This window comes from Lontra canadensis, unplaced genomic scaffold, assembly GCF_010015895.1.
Source record: "Lontra canadensis isolate GAN:19392208 unplaced genomic scaffold, GSC_riverotter_1.0 scaffold2, whole genome shotgun sequence".
Taxonomy (NCBI): domain Eukaryota; kingdom Metazoa; phylum Chordata; class Mammalia; order Carnivora; family Mustelidae; genus Lontra; species Lontra canadensis.
Window position 1 is genome coordinate 44,932,269 of NW_022630996.1, and position 14,465 is coordinate 44,946,733.

Consider the following 14,465-nt stretch of genomic DNA (forward strand, 5'->3'; position numbering starts at 1 on the left):
AAAATCTTTTAAAAAAATACTTAATTTTAGTTTGGAATAGTCACTTGAACTACAGAGTTTCGCTTGCTTTTTAAGAACCATAAACTACTTGTAGTCAGGACTTAATACTGTAGAGTACCTCTGTCAAAAATGGGATATGCCCATTCTTAACCTCTAATTATGTGACTCAATCTACCTGAACCAACATGAGCAAGAGCATAACCATGATACTGGGCAAGTCACATCTGGGGAAGATAGTGACTGGAGTTCTTAAGATTTTACATTTTCAATGAAATCATAACCATTAGCATAAAGTCACATTGCAATCACATTTTCTTTTATAGTCATAAAGATTCTCTTTAAGCCCAACCTCCTCAATCAGAATTAATAAACCCTCTTTGGAAACATTTCATTCAACTCCAGATCTGCTTCACTTCTCAGGGCACCTGTGCACAAAATGACAAGTAGTCCTATTGGCATCATCCCAGTCTCGCCTTAGCTCTGCTCAGCATGCAGGCATGTGCTATGCCCAGGAGGGCAAGCTTACACTGCGGGACTGTGGGGCAGGTTCCAACTCCTAATCCCATCTTTGGCGTTTGCTGGACTTAATTTAACTAAGGTATCAGGCAACAGTATTGCCGTCGTAGAGGGAAGGGGATTGGGGGAGATGGACCAGGGTACATATCCAACCCGGAAGCACAGAGGCATCTGAAGGGGGTTGCTTGCGCCTGCGGCAAGATGGCATCACGCGGCCATCAGAACACATGGTCACAGGGCAGGGCTCAACAGGCTCTGTGGTTAGACCTACTTATTACCTACAGTAGAGAACAATGACTCACAACCAAACTTGGTCCATGCTTCCTTGTGAAAGCATCCTTGAATATCCTGAGTTCAGGCTGATTTTTTTTTTCAGGAGGAAACCATGTGGCTGATGCATCAAGCTTTGAAATCAACCCAAGCCCAGTTACTCAGCAGCTAAAACCTCACCTCATTGCTCCAACTCCCTGGCTGGCGTCGGTTGAAGACATTTTACATTTTCTTGGGACGCAGAAACTGGTGATGTGGAAAACAAAGCTACGAGGAACCCAAAGCAGTGCCAACCCAGTTACAGGGCATAGAAAGGTAACAGAAATTCCACACTCCTGTGTTCTGTCACCATGTGGCCACTAGAATGGACTGTTGAGATTGAGGGCAAAGTGCCTGGCAGCTGACTTAAAATGCAGCTGTCAAGACCAGAGTATGTGTTGTTGCTTGAAATACCAATAGAGAAATTTTATATCCTCGATGAGTAAGCCAACATAAACCTTTTGGTTCCATTTTACTTGGATATTTATTGTGTGCACGAGTTACTTACGTGACTATATCCCCAAAATGATTTTGATGTTTTGCCATTTTTAACCCCTCAGGAAATCATTCAACACTGATCCAAAACTGCTTTGCCATAGATTTCATTGGGAAGGTCATTTAGATATCAGAGAAGTTTCTAAAGTCACATTTATTGATGTGTAATTTACATTTAGCAAAACTCACCCCAAAATTTGACAAATGTAATCACCACCATGAACAAGATATAAAACATTTCCTCAAAACTCCCTCATGCTCCTTTGCAACCAGCCCCTCGCTGATCCTTAAGAATCCATGTCTCCTGTCAAAAGGATCAAATGTAATCATTAAAATGATCTATTATGGAAAAATTTATAAGCATATAAAACCAAGTGTTTTTTTTAAGATTTTATTTATTTATTTGACAGAGCGAGATCACAAGTAGGCAGAGAGGCAGGCAGAGAGAGAGAGAGGAGGAAGCAGGCTCCCTGCCAAGCAGAGAGCCCGATGCGGAACTCGATCCCAGGACCCTGAGATCATGACCTGAGCCGAAGGCAGAGGCTTAACCCACTGAGCCACCCAGGCACCTGCAGGTAGATGTTCTTAAAGCTATTTGGCACCTGCTCAAAATTCACCTCTGCTACTACCATGAAAGGGACAAAGGAAGGAAAAACATTTTATATATACACACACATATATTACCACATGTGCAAATACACGTTATCTACGTGAAAAGCTTCCTTCAGGCCAGCAGCCCTGTAAAAGAAGTATCACAGCAGGTAGTTAGAGCAGCAAGTACTAAATGTGCTAGTAAGAAATAACCAGTGGTTTCTAGACCATGTTTAGAAAAATTTTCAAGTAAATAAATAGAACACCCCAACATACTATCCGTTGTCCAGTCAGCAATGTTCTGATATAAAAGCGCATGCTTAACTCAAACCCTATTTTACTAAAGCTAACAATCTACCTCAACCTTCTGGAAGACTCAAATGCAAAATGGCCACCACTGGAAAAGATACTTTCAAAGATTAAATGTCAAATACTTAAAAATCCACTTAAAAAAAAAAAATAACCTTTCTGGGGCCCCTGGGTGGCTCAGTGGGTTAAAGCCTCTGCCTTTGGCTCAGGTCATGATCCCAGGGGCCTGGGATGGAGCCCCGCATCAGACTCTCTGCTCAGAAGGGAGCCTGCTTCCCTCTCTCTCTGCCTATCTCTCTGCCTAGTTGTGATCTCTCTCTCTCTCTCTGTCAAATAAATAAATGAATAATAAAACCTTAAAAAAAAAAACCTTTCTTGGCATAATAAAGTATTACCTATATACTAGAGGCTTTCCCCCTTTCTAATTAAAATATACTTTCAGCAGAGAGAAGGGATGTGATCATGTAACCGTAACCAAGTCCTATTTTGTTGGCCTCAGGTAAATCCTTTAACCCATCAGAGAAGCATATCTAATCAGATTAGGGTTCTCATCCTCGGCCAAGAATTCCATTCAGCATTTAATAACTCAAGCCAGATTCTCTTCATTTGGTCCATACCTGAAGTTTGTCAACATCTTGAACTGGACTGAGCCTGGGAGAAAAGTGAGAAGAACAACATTAGGAATATCATGTCCCTTTTTATGGGTTGGGGCTTTTTGTTTTGTAGAGTGTCTTTAATTGTAGTTATCTACTAGCTACATTTGATGAAGAAAAAGCTTCCTTTGAATAGAACTTCTGTAAAAAAGTGATATTCTCCAAAATTTCCTCACACTTGGGAACCTCCTTGGTAACATTCAGCCAGGAGTAAAATGAACAGTGAATTAAGTTTTCCTATCCTCTGGGATTCCACAGAATTCATGTCAGTGACAGCTTGATCTCTTTGTTACATTAGCCTGGAATAGTAGCAATTTTAGAAAAATAGTAAATACTACTGGCAACAGTTTGTACCTAGGAAACATTGAAACAAACTCCAAACAGATTTAAAAACCAAAGGAAGCCTGGAACTTGTTTACGCAGAGGCAGAGAGCTAGCAAGTTGAGAACAGTCTCCAGCTCCTGTTCAGTTTCCACGGTCCTTAAATAGATACTGGCTCAAGCTGCTGCTTCCTTGTCATGCTGCCTGGCTCTCTGGCCCATGTTTCTGTCTCAGATGGAAATGTTGAAACAGTTTGGCTCAAGAGGAAGCCCCAATACATAAAGCAATTGTAAAACAAAGCCTGACCACTGTATTTGCTGGTGTGGCAGTGCTAGTCACCAGATGGGGGGATGCTGCGCAGGGAACCCTGGCCATGTGCTATGGACTCATATATATGGCCGCAAAAGGGTCCCTACAGCACAGCTTGCAAAACTACCCACCCCCCTCTAAAAGCATGATAAAATGGATGTCCCACTGGGTTTCCTAATCAGTAAAATTGAATTATTTTCTAATAAGTGCTAAAGCCTTTCATAACTCTAGGGCAAACATGTGAACCTCACAAGCCTCATATTTCAAGGGGAGATTCCTAAGTGATACCTAGGATATCTACAACGAGTTCTTCATTCATTCAACTCTAAATTTAGATCTCTACAAAATTCGGAGACTAACCCTTTCTACAGCAAGGTGTGCCAGTGTCTTAGTGGACACAAATCAGAACCCCAATGGTTCAGATTTTTCCCCCCAGGACAGAAAACCATAACTTTGGGGGAGAGCATTGCAGGCTCCTTGATGAGGGCTCACAGCAGTTATCAGGTTTGGCAAGACTCATCCCAGACCTTTGGAAAAGCCCAACTACCCTGCAAAACGGCAACGCAAAGGCGTTTGTAGTGAGCGTTTGCGCGTGCGGAGTCCCCTCGGTTTGTGGCTGGCACTGTAACCACGCTGCTCTGCACGGAAACCGCAAGCGCTCATATTCACGATCTCGCTCACTCTCCAAACTGGCAATGTCGGGAGTCATTGCCAAGAGCCGGCAGGCTGGAGTCCCGAGTGCGGCGATAACGCGGACACCCAGCCGGCTCAGCTTCCCGGCCCCCAGCTGCGTTCTCCGATAGTTCTCTTTTCGTTGAAATAGGAGGTTGAAGCTTCTGTGGCCTGGAACCCTTGAGCGTCGGGGCCACAGGCACGAGACGTGCGGGGACTGGGGGGTGTTTAGGCGCCACGAGGGTGCTTCTCGGGGGCTAGGGTCCCCGGATCCCCGAGGACGTGCCCACCTAAGAGGTGGTGCCCCCCGCCGGGGGCTCCTTCCCCGGGATCGGGGGGCCTTTCCCATGGGGCACCTAGCTGAGGCCGAACCGGGGTCACGGACACCCGGACGGGGCGAGCATGGGGACAAGGAGGGAAGCGTCTAGTAAGTGCCACCAGAGAACACCCCCCCCCCCCCACGTGGCCTATTTCGGCGTCGAGCCGGCCGTAAGGTACTTACCGAGTCGCGCGCCGCGGCGGAAAAGAGAGGGCGTTGGAGAGACCAAGTTTAAAAGGGGCCTGGGCGATCGGGCACCCTGCGGCAACCAACCAAAAAGTTACCCGAGCGCCCCTCCCGGCCCTGTACCCGCCCCGCTGGGGGTGCCCGGTGGCTCTCGCACTCCCCCTGCCGGCGCCCGGGGCTCGGAGCCTGCGGACTCTGGGGCACACCTGCCGGAACACCTCTCTGGGTGTGGTGCGCATCTACCTCGGGGCATATTAGATGAAATTCCTGGCATCAGATAATGTTAGGTACGTACACCCCCCCCCCCACCACCACCAAAGTATTCCATGCCTTCCCTCAGGGTGGTCTGCAAGCCACAGAAGCACGGCTGCCCAGGACCCGCTCTCTCTAGCCTTGTCCTTAACCTGCTTTTGGAATTTTGAGATTTGGAGCTTCCTAGAAACTGGGACACTTGAGATTATTTTGGTTGGAGGGAGTGTTTAGCTTGACAAGTATTTTCTGAGTGCCGACCATCCCAGGCAATGTGATTGGTGCTGGGGGAATAAAGTGGTATGAGAAACTGCACCTGCCCTCAAGGAATGGAAAGTGCCGTTCTCCTGGGTGATGGAAGCCCAAACAGTGTGCCAAGGGCACAGCACGAACGACTGAGCCCAGCAAGCTAAGGGGTCAGGGAAGGCTCCTTGGAGGAGGGGTACCTGCAGTGAATCTAGAATCACCAGCAGGAAGCTCACCACACATCAAATAGCCGAGAGGTAAAAATCAGAGATGGAGAGAATTAAAGTGGAATTCTAGAGTAGAAGGTACTTTATAGATCAACTAGAATTTTCTCTGGTGGAGTAGAACCGGCCTTAGGGTGTTCCCCAAAAGCAGAGTTGTCATGGTGGTGGAATATAAGCACCATTAGGACTCTGTTTCCTTCTCTGCTGGCTCCCAGAACTCAATATAGTGCCTGGAATATGTTTGGGTAAGGATAAAATGACTGCAGAAAAAGATACTCACCATTTACCCCCCAACGTAGTTGGGTATTCACGCTATCAAAGTCTCAGAGGCTCATAACGGTGGCAGTGATGGGGACTTATCCCAGGCTGTAACTTTTCTGGGTCACCTTGAGTGTGAATTTATCCCTGCAGTACCTGGCCGAGGCCTTGGTGCACGGTAAGGACTTGAAAAAACCTGCTGGATTTCCTTTCTTGGTCTGCCTCTCACTCTGCCTCTCTGCCTGCAGAGAAGGGATCCTGGGGCCTCGGGAGGTGTTGGGCATTTCTCTGGCTAGTTTTGCTGCTGCTAGAGGGGAACTTTACCCTGCCTCCCCCTTTCTCTGTGAAGGAACTTCTGCTAGATAATGCCTCTGCCCACCATTTCCCCATGGCCTTCTAGAAGAGGAAAGAATTTCAATAAAATCCAATGCTAACATGAATTTTGAGAGCATGCAATCCAAGGTAGGCTTGCGACCGTCCATTCTCCACCTGCCCCCTCTTCTCAATAGAAGAGGATAAGATTATCTTCTCTGATGAGAGGGGGATGGGTGGGAAGAAGGGACCACGTGGAAGCCATTGAGGGTTTTCTTGGTTCAGTACACAGTTGGGTACATTGTAAGTGGCATTACCTTTATCTCTGGTTTCTCGATAGTCCTAACTAAATGAAATATAGTATTTCTCATTAACTGCAAAAACATGATCCTGCATTTTACTCATTTAAAATTTTGGGCCCCCAAGTACATCATGGTGGGTGACAGCCAATGGCTCATCTTCCTCAAAGAAGAGCAAATCCACTGGAAGGCTATAAACTGAGGATTCCTGTTCTCTTGCTTCCCTCACTGCACAGGATCAGTGTAAGGCTATGGTGACTCACAGTCTAGACTGGGATGGGACTAGAACAGACTGAACTCCAAGGATACAGTGTTACCAGTAGTAAAGCGAACACTTCAATTTTCATTTTGTGTTTTACCTCTGTGTTGGTTTTGGATGTGAAAGGGAAAGAAAGCACATTGTTTATCACCTTCCTCCAAACCCTGCTATTGCCCAAACCCTATACCCTAGGAGATCCTAAGCCTCATTTGTTCTTAATGAACTGACATCAGACACAGATCTAGGGCATTTTCTTTCATGAATTAATTGGCCCATTCATTTACTTTGTCTCTGTGTTGAGTGCATATTTTATTGTGTTGTTGTAGTGGAGAGTCAGAAGCTAAAGGACCTGTAGACATTAGTCATAATTTAAATGATCACTCCAGTCCCGTAACAATTTAATTGGTCATTGGGCCATTTGGCATGTGCAGGTCTCTGCCCAGCAGCCTGCCTTTTCCAAGCAGCTGTAGACTTGTTTTCAAGCCAAGAGAGAATGTCTGCCCATGCTGAAGTCTGTTGGTTTCATCTGCCTAAATAAACTTGTGTGGCTGATTTTGGCAATTAGAAGGTGAACCTGTATGTGTCCTGGGAGCACTGGGGTGTGGATGTGCTTCTTTCTGATCCCCATGTGGGTACAAAACAGATGATTAAAAAAAATCCTCTTTTGGGACACCTCTCGTTTGCTCTGACAAATAAATAAAATCTTTATTTATCAGAGCCAGAGAGAAAAAGAGAGAGAGCGAGTGAGCAAGAGCAAGCAGAAGCAGGGGGAGTGGCAGGCAGCGAGAGAAACAGACTCCCCATTGGGCAAAGAGCCCAATGCAGGACTCAATCCCAGGACCCTAAGATCATGACCCAAGCCAAAGTCAGATGCTTAACCAATTGAGCCACCCAGGCATCCCATACATAAAATCTTAAAAAAAAAAAAAAAATTCCCACGTGCCTGGGTGGCACAGTTGGTCATGATCCTGCAGTCCGGGGATAGAGTCCCTGCATCTGGCTCCCTGCTCAGCAGGGAGTCTGCTTCTCCCACTGACCCTCCCCCTTCTGATGCTGTCTCTCTTTCTCTCATACGCTCTGTCTCTCAAATAAATAAATAAAATCTTGAAAAGAAAAAAATTCCCTTTCAGGTTTATTTACAAACTTTAGCAATTTTCACCATACTTCTGGGAAGTATATGAATAAAGATATAAAATAGAATTTTATTTGGTTATATAGCAGTATATCCAAAGTGTCACCTTTATTGGTAAGAATGATCTGGTTTGTTGCAAAACAAAGAAAAGGAAAACATTGACTCCACAAACTTCTACAACTAACCTCTCAGTTCTTTGCTTCTCTTTAATAACAAAACTCCTCCAAAGTGTCTATATTTGTCTTTAATTCCTCTCCTCCCCTCATTTCTTAGTTTAATTATGGTGGTCAGCCCCTGAGGTGACCCCATCTCCTGCTATCCATGACCTCGTGTAGTCCCTTCCCCTTCAGTGTGGGCTGGACCTAGTGAATTTCTTCCATTGAATAGGATACAGCAAAAATTAGGGGTTGGCATGTGGCATATGTCATTAGGGAATTGCAAATTAATACAATGAGATGCCATTATATATCTACTGGAATGGCTAAATTTCAGATGGTGATAATACCCAACGTTGGTGAGGATGTAGAACATCAGGAATTCTTCGCTACTGGTGGGAATGCAAAACAGCATAGCCATTTTGGAAGACAGTTTGGCAGCTCCTTACAAAACTAAACATACTCTTACCACATGATACAATCATGATCCTTGAAAGGAGTTGAAAACTTATGTCCACAAAAACTTTAATATGAGTAACTTTATTCCTAATTGCCAAGGCCTGGAAGCAACTGAGATGTCTTTCAACAGATGAATGGATAAATAAATTGTAGGGCATCCAGACAGGATCAGGAGCCTGACATGATGCTCAGTCTTGCAATCCTGAGACCATGACCTGAGCCAAAATCAGGAGTCAGGTGCTCAGCCAACTGAGCCATCCAGATGCCCCGCACTTGGGTTTCTAAAAGGTGTCTTGAAATTAACTTACCTGAAACTCAACTCTTGATATCTCATCCCTCAAAATTGAGTTTCTCACCATTAATCCACTTGAGTACATAGCAATTTTATTCTTCCAGTGCCTATGGAAAAATCCTGGAGGTGTTCCAAACTCCTCTCTTCTCTTGCACCTTTGTTGATCGATAGCAGATCCCATCATCTCTCCCTTTATAAATCCCAGATCTGCCCACTTCTCAACTACACAAGTCCAAGCTCCATCATCTCTCTCCTGATTATTTTAACAGCCTTCTAACTGATGTTTTGCTTCCATCCTGGCACTTAGAGTCCATTCTCCACACAATGACAGAGAGAACTCTTTAAAACATTAGTAAGATCATGTTGCTCCTCTGCTCAGACCTCTTGAGTGGCTCCTCTTCTCTCTCAGTGTGAAGGCCAGGTTTTTTAATGATCTACAAGACTATCCAGGATGTGGCCTCCATTTCTTCCCCATCCTTCTCCCTGGCAATCTCCCCCTTGTTCACTTGCGCAGTTGGGCTGATCTCCCTGCTGCCCCTTGGCCATGCCAGCATTCTCTGCCACACAGCTTAGTGCTTGCTGTTCTCCCGCCTCAAATGCTCCTCCTCCAGGCTTCAGTTTGCCTTCACTGTCTCTTCCTTCTGATTCTGTTCATAAGCCGCTTGTCATAGCTGAATTGTGTTCTGCTAAGATCCATGTTGAAGCTCAGATCCCCAGTGTGACTGTATTTGCAGGTAACGCCTTTAGGGAGATAAATGAATTAAATGAAGCCATGAGGATGAGGCCCTAATCCAAAAGGACTAGTGTCCTTATAAGAAGAGGAAAAGTCACCAGATCTCCCTGTTTCCCTCTCTAAGTCTCCATGAACAGAGGCAAGGCTTTGGGAGGACACACCAAGAAGACATTGTCTATAGCCTTACTGGAAATCAACCCTGATGGCACTTTGATCTTGGACTTTCAAGGACCTTCCAGAACTGTGAGAAAATACATTTCTGTTGTTGAAGTTCCCCAGTCTGTGGTAGGTGGTTATGGTGGTCCTCCCAGTGACTGCACCCCCTAGAAGGGAGGCCTTTCCCGACCCGGCAGAGTGCTGCTGCCCCTCCTCCTTCCACCCTTCGAGTCTCTCCTCCTTACTCTGTCTGTTCTTCACACTACTCTAACCTCCTTTTCTTTCTTGTTTGTTGTTCTTCTAAGATGTGCATCTTAGACCCTCACAAAATTGTTGTTTGATGCTCAAGATTGAACTGAACTGGGGCAAAACTCCGCCCGTGCTAACGTTATTCCAAATTCCCCAGAGAACTTCCAGTGCTCAAAAAAGGAAGAAAATACTATCAAAAAGGGAGCTTTAGTCACAGTGGTGCCCTAACTTATACAACCTCACCTGTACAACGCTTAGAACCAGTCAGGGTTCTAGGGGTCAACTTTATGGCAGTCTTATTTTCCTCACATATCAATTCAAACTGGTGCAAAGAGACCCCGTTTCTTTCTATGTTTCTGTTTAGCATCCTTAGGCCGTGACTTTGGCCCTTCTGAATGACCCCTTGTGGTCACAAGATGGCTTCTGCACATCCAGCATTTCATCCCCTTTCCAGGCGAGACGACTGGAAGGGGAGAAGGCAAAGGCAAAGGCCAACAAAGTAGCTCTTTAAAAAAGCACTATCCCACAAGGCCTATGTGGTGATTTCCACTTACATCTCATTGGCCAGAAATGTGTTACATGCCCTCCTCTAGCTGCAAATGATAGTAGGAAATGCATTTAAAAAAAAAAAAAAAAGCTGGGTATGGCAGAATAATGGAAACTGTGTAGGTATTCAACAGTGAGAGCCTCTTTCTTTTGCACAAGAAAAGCAATCTCCCCAGTATTCAGTCCCAAAAGAATATAGCCCCAACCTGATGTTCCATGTTCCTACTTTAACCCAGATGGAGTTTTAGGTAGCAAGAACAGCAGGTACAGAATCCCCAAGTGGACAGTGAGAAAGAGCCACAGAACAGGAGCATGTGGGACAGAGAATAATTGCAGATGAGTCTCGTTTCATTGTATTTTTAGGTGATTGCTCAAATTAGCATTGGCAAGCTTAGATTTCGAGAGGGTAGGGACTATGACTGCTTAATTTCTGTATATAAAACCCCGGCTGCCTGAACCTCGTGCAGGCAGTTGCTAATAACTGCCTTTCAGAGAAACAATGATGAATATGGGAAGCCACTCAGTCGCATTGTCCATTTTGATGCACGTGTGTTCATGACCCACATTCGGAAGCCTGGAAGTAGCTGCTGGGTTCGTCCACATTTGTGCTGGGTAATTGCGTGCAGCGATACCGCAAATGGCTTCTCCTAAGTCACGTGTAAAGCTTTCCAAAAAATGATAATGAAACAATGAATAATCCTTTTGTTCTCTCCAGAGATGCATCTAATACATGCGTTTTATTCCTAACCCTCGATGTAACTAACCATCTGTGCAGCCGGAACTGTTCCGCCTTGAAGGGAAGTGACAGGATCTGTTTAGCTTCTCTTGGGATCACCCTTCGTCCTTTCTTCTCTCCGTACCAGATGTAGCCTCTATGGCAAGCAGTGACATCACCAATGTCTGTGCGTGCTGCTAGATAGGGCCTGAGGTGCCCAGAGGGCTTTATGCTTAGCAAGTCAGGTAAATTTATTCAGGTTCCATTATTTAAATAGACCTTGGAGGTAAACGTTTAGTCTGTTTTTGTAAAGGGCCCAGTCTTTGGGGTTCCTGCTCCCCTTCCCTTCCCTTCTCCATGGCATCTGGTGAGGGTACATGGGAGGTACTTAGGGCACCTGAGGGAAGACAGGCTGATCCTGCACCGAGGATGACTCAGTGCAGCTGGTCTTTGCCATGGCGGGAGCTGTCCTGGGACAGTGATGGCTGAAATGTGACTGCTCCTGTCCTAGCTCTTCTCTGGGGTTTGTGGCTGAAACCTGGGGCCTAGTCACTCATGCACACACTTGCTTTTGGCTTGGGCAGGCCTTGGAAACCTGCCCTGGGTGATGCCAACGCCACCTGCCCTGGGCAGCCTGCCTACCCCATGCCCGCCCCATTGCTTTCTTCATAGCATGTACTCTTGTGCCCCTCTACCTGGCTCTGGACTGACCGGCTTTCTCTACTAAAACGTTAAGTCCCTTTCCAGATTACTTACTTAGGGGTCTCCCATCCCCTGGGAATGTGAATGGTTACAGCCTTCTCTAGTTCTGTCTGTGTCTCTATCCCCCCAGCTCCAGGCCCAGACCCAGATATGTGACAGTCTGTATCGATTAAGATTATGGACTCTAAAATCTTCCTTCCTGTGTTCAAATCCTTGTTTTGTTACTCTTAGCTGGGCACACCCGGCAGGTTACTCAGCCCACTGATGCCTCCCTCTCCTAATTTGTAAAATGGGGAGGATAATAGTAGCATACTATATCTATACTACATATGCTACAATGGTAACACTGTGAGAAACACATGAGTTCCTAAATGGAGGGCCTGACACACAGAAGGCACCAAGGAAGTATTCGCGGCTGTTTTACCAACTGCCTTTCCTATTAGGACATAAAGTTCGGGCAGGCCAGAGCCTTACCTGTCTTTTTTATCTCTCTATCTCTAGTTCCCCATGCAACAGAGAGGCACTTAATTGCCTTTTTTTGGATGAATGGATAAACGAACATATCAAGAAACAAAAAAGAGGAGGTGCCTGGGTGTCTCAGTGTGTTGAAGCCTCTGCCTTCGGCTCAGGTCATGATCTCAGGGTCCCGGGATCGAGCCCCAGTGTCAGGCTCTCTGCTCAGGAGGGAGTCTGCTTCCTCCTCTCTCTCTGCCTGCCTCTCTGCCTGCTTGTGATCTCTGTCTGTCAAATACATAAATAAAATCTTAAAAAAAAAAAAGAAACAAAAAAGAGAAAAACACAATATATTCCCCCAAATATTACCACACTATCACACTCTCTCCGTTAAGATGTATGTCACCCTCAAGATTATTTACCCTGCTTACGGTTCTCCTAGGAAGGTAAGAACTAGGTTTTAGAGGTTAATGAATTTTTCTATCTCCAAATTACCCTTCCCTGGGGCTTGCTAGCTGGCTGGGCAGCCTGGGGTCGGGGATGTCCCACCCCCTGCTGCTGAGCCCTACTCTTTCTGTTACAGCATTTCTCAGCTTTTAGTGCCCGCAGTTCTTGGTCATGCCACTTGGAAGTATGAAGAGGTAGACCAGGCGAAGAGTGGTGGGCAGCAGAGCAAAGTTTATTGAGTTATAGTACGAAGCTCTCAGAGAGGCAGGGGCTCCAGAGGGGCAGGGGACCTCTTAAGAGGGCTACCATTGGAGTTTCTAAGTTTAGGGGTTTCTATGAGCTCCTTTGCGGAACCATCTTAAGCAGTCAGGGTGTGCTGAGTTGTGCCAGTCAGGGCTTCGGACACGTATCTGTCTACCTATTGGGCTAATGTCTATGTGCTGATGGGTTTTTTGGCTGACATCTGGGGGCTGATGTCTTAACTGCTCTTTGCCCCGGATAGGGACAAATGCTTTGTGGTTGTCTTATTTTAGGACGTTTTGCAGAAGTCATTTCTCCAAAGGCTGCAAAACAGAATGCTAGTGTGGGCTTGTTTAAGCTGCAAAACAGGATGTCAGTGTTCTTTGATCTTAGCTGTCCTGACTCCATGTTCTCTTGTTGGGCACCCTGGCCCTCACTATCTCACGGTCCAACTAACTCCTAACATTTCCTCACACAGTGTGAGCACTGTTCTGTCCTACTGTGAGGGAGGTGGGTGCATAGTGCTCAGAGTGTCACATTTTGCTCATGCACATCTGTGCCTGTGTATTAGGGAGGGAAGGCAGAGGACAACGAGCAGCTCTCACTGCTTATCTGCAGCCATTTTCCCAACCATGCCATCTTTCCCCCCTGCCATGGTCTCTAGCTGCTTTCTGGGTCTTCTGGGTCGAGCTAGAAGATTTGGTTCTGGGCGAGCTAGCTCTCCCCCTGGGCTCGGTGGCACCGACCCCTGTGCCTTCAGAACATCCTAGCTACTGCATTGTGGGCTGGAGGCTTTGTTCCAAATATGCCCCAGGTCACCCCATTAGTGGCAAGAGTTGCTGCTTGTGGAAATGAGCTTCCTTTTTGCTAAGAGGCTCAGAATCCAAAGCAATCACTGAATTTGAACCAAATTTGAACTGTGACGAATCCTTTAATCATTTAATCATTCCTCAGTCTTCTTTGTGTGGGCTTTCCTCGGGCTGCTTCCTCAGGGCCTCTCACACCCCTCTGCACGACTTTGTTCTCGATGACTTGGATGTAATTTTTGGGCTCCTGGGTGGCACAGGCAGTTGGGTGTCAGACTTGGTTTTGGCTCAGGACATGACTTCAGAGCAGGAGAGCTGGTTTCTTGTCTCATGGAGTTGAAGAATGAATCTTCCGGACAAAGGAGAGTGAGTAAAGCCATTGGATTTTTATTAAGCAAGAGTACAGAAAAAAAAAGCTCTCAGGAGTGAGAGGGGTCCCAGTAGGGTTACCAGTGAGGGCTTTTAGGGTTGGTCTTTTATTGAAAGCTAACCAGGGAACTTAAATCTTTTTAATTTGTTGACTGACAGCACCTTTGTGTAAGCAGGACTGGTGATAACATCTTTAACGGCTTACTTCTTTTTAGGGTCTGTTTATGTTCTGTTTACCACAGGAGACTGTCATAAATAAGACCCTCCCCCACCCCACCCAGACACCTAGGGGCAGGGTGGTCTGATGTGTTCTCTTATCTCTGGTTTCCTTACACCTCTGCATTTTTGGGATTTCTGTGAGCCTGAACACAGAGCCTTCTATCTGTCTTCCCTACCTAGCCCTGCCTATCCCGTCCTCGATTTTAGGGTCGTGAAATCCTGCCCTACATGGGGCTCCACGTGAAGACACTGAGCTCAATGCGGC

The 14,465-nt window shown here is 46.1% G+C and overlaps 1 long non-coding RNA gene and 1 other non-coding gene across 2 annotated transcripts; both read right to left on the bottom strand.

Annotated features, from left to right (window-relative positions):
* Window positions 1-1,455: 1,455 nt before the first annotated feature.
* On the bottom strand, window positions 1,456-4,745 carry LOC116877001. Its single transcript, XR_004384511.1, has 4 exons — window positions 4,678-4,745; window positions 2,838-2,871; window positions 2,005-2,058; window positions 1,456-1,624 (listed from the first exon to the last, which is right to left on the bottom strand). It is a non-coding gene; the product is annotated as an uncharacterized LOC116877001 (long non-coding RNA).
* Window positions 2,711-2,781, bottom strand: LOC116878931. Its single transcript, XR_004384914.1, has one exon. It is a non-coding gene; the product is annotated as a small nucleolar RNA SNORD93 (small nucleolar RNA).
* Window positions 4,746-14,465: the final 9,720 nt, after the last annotated feature.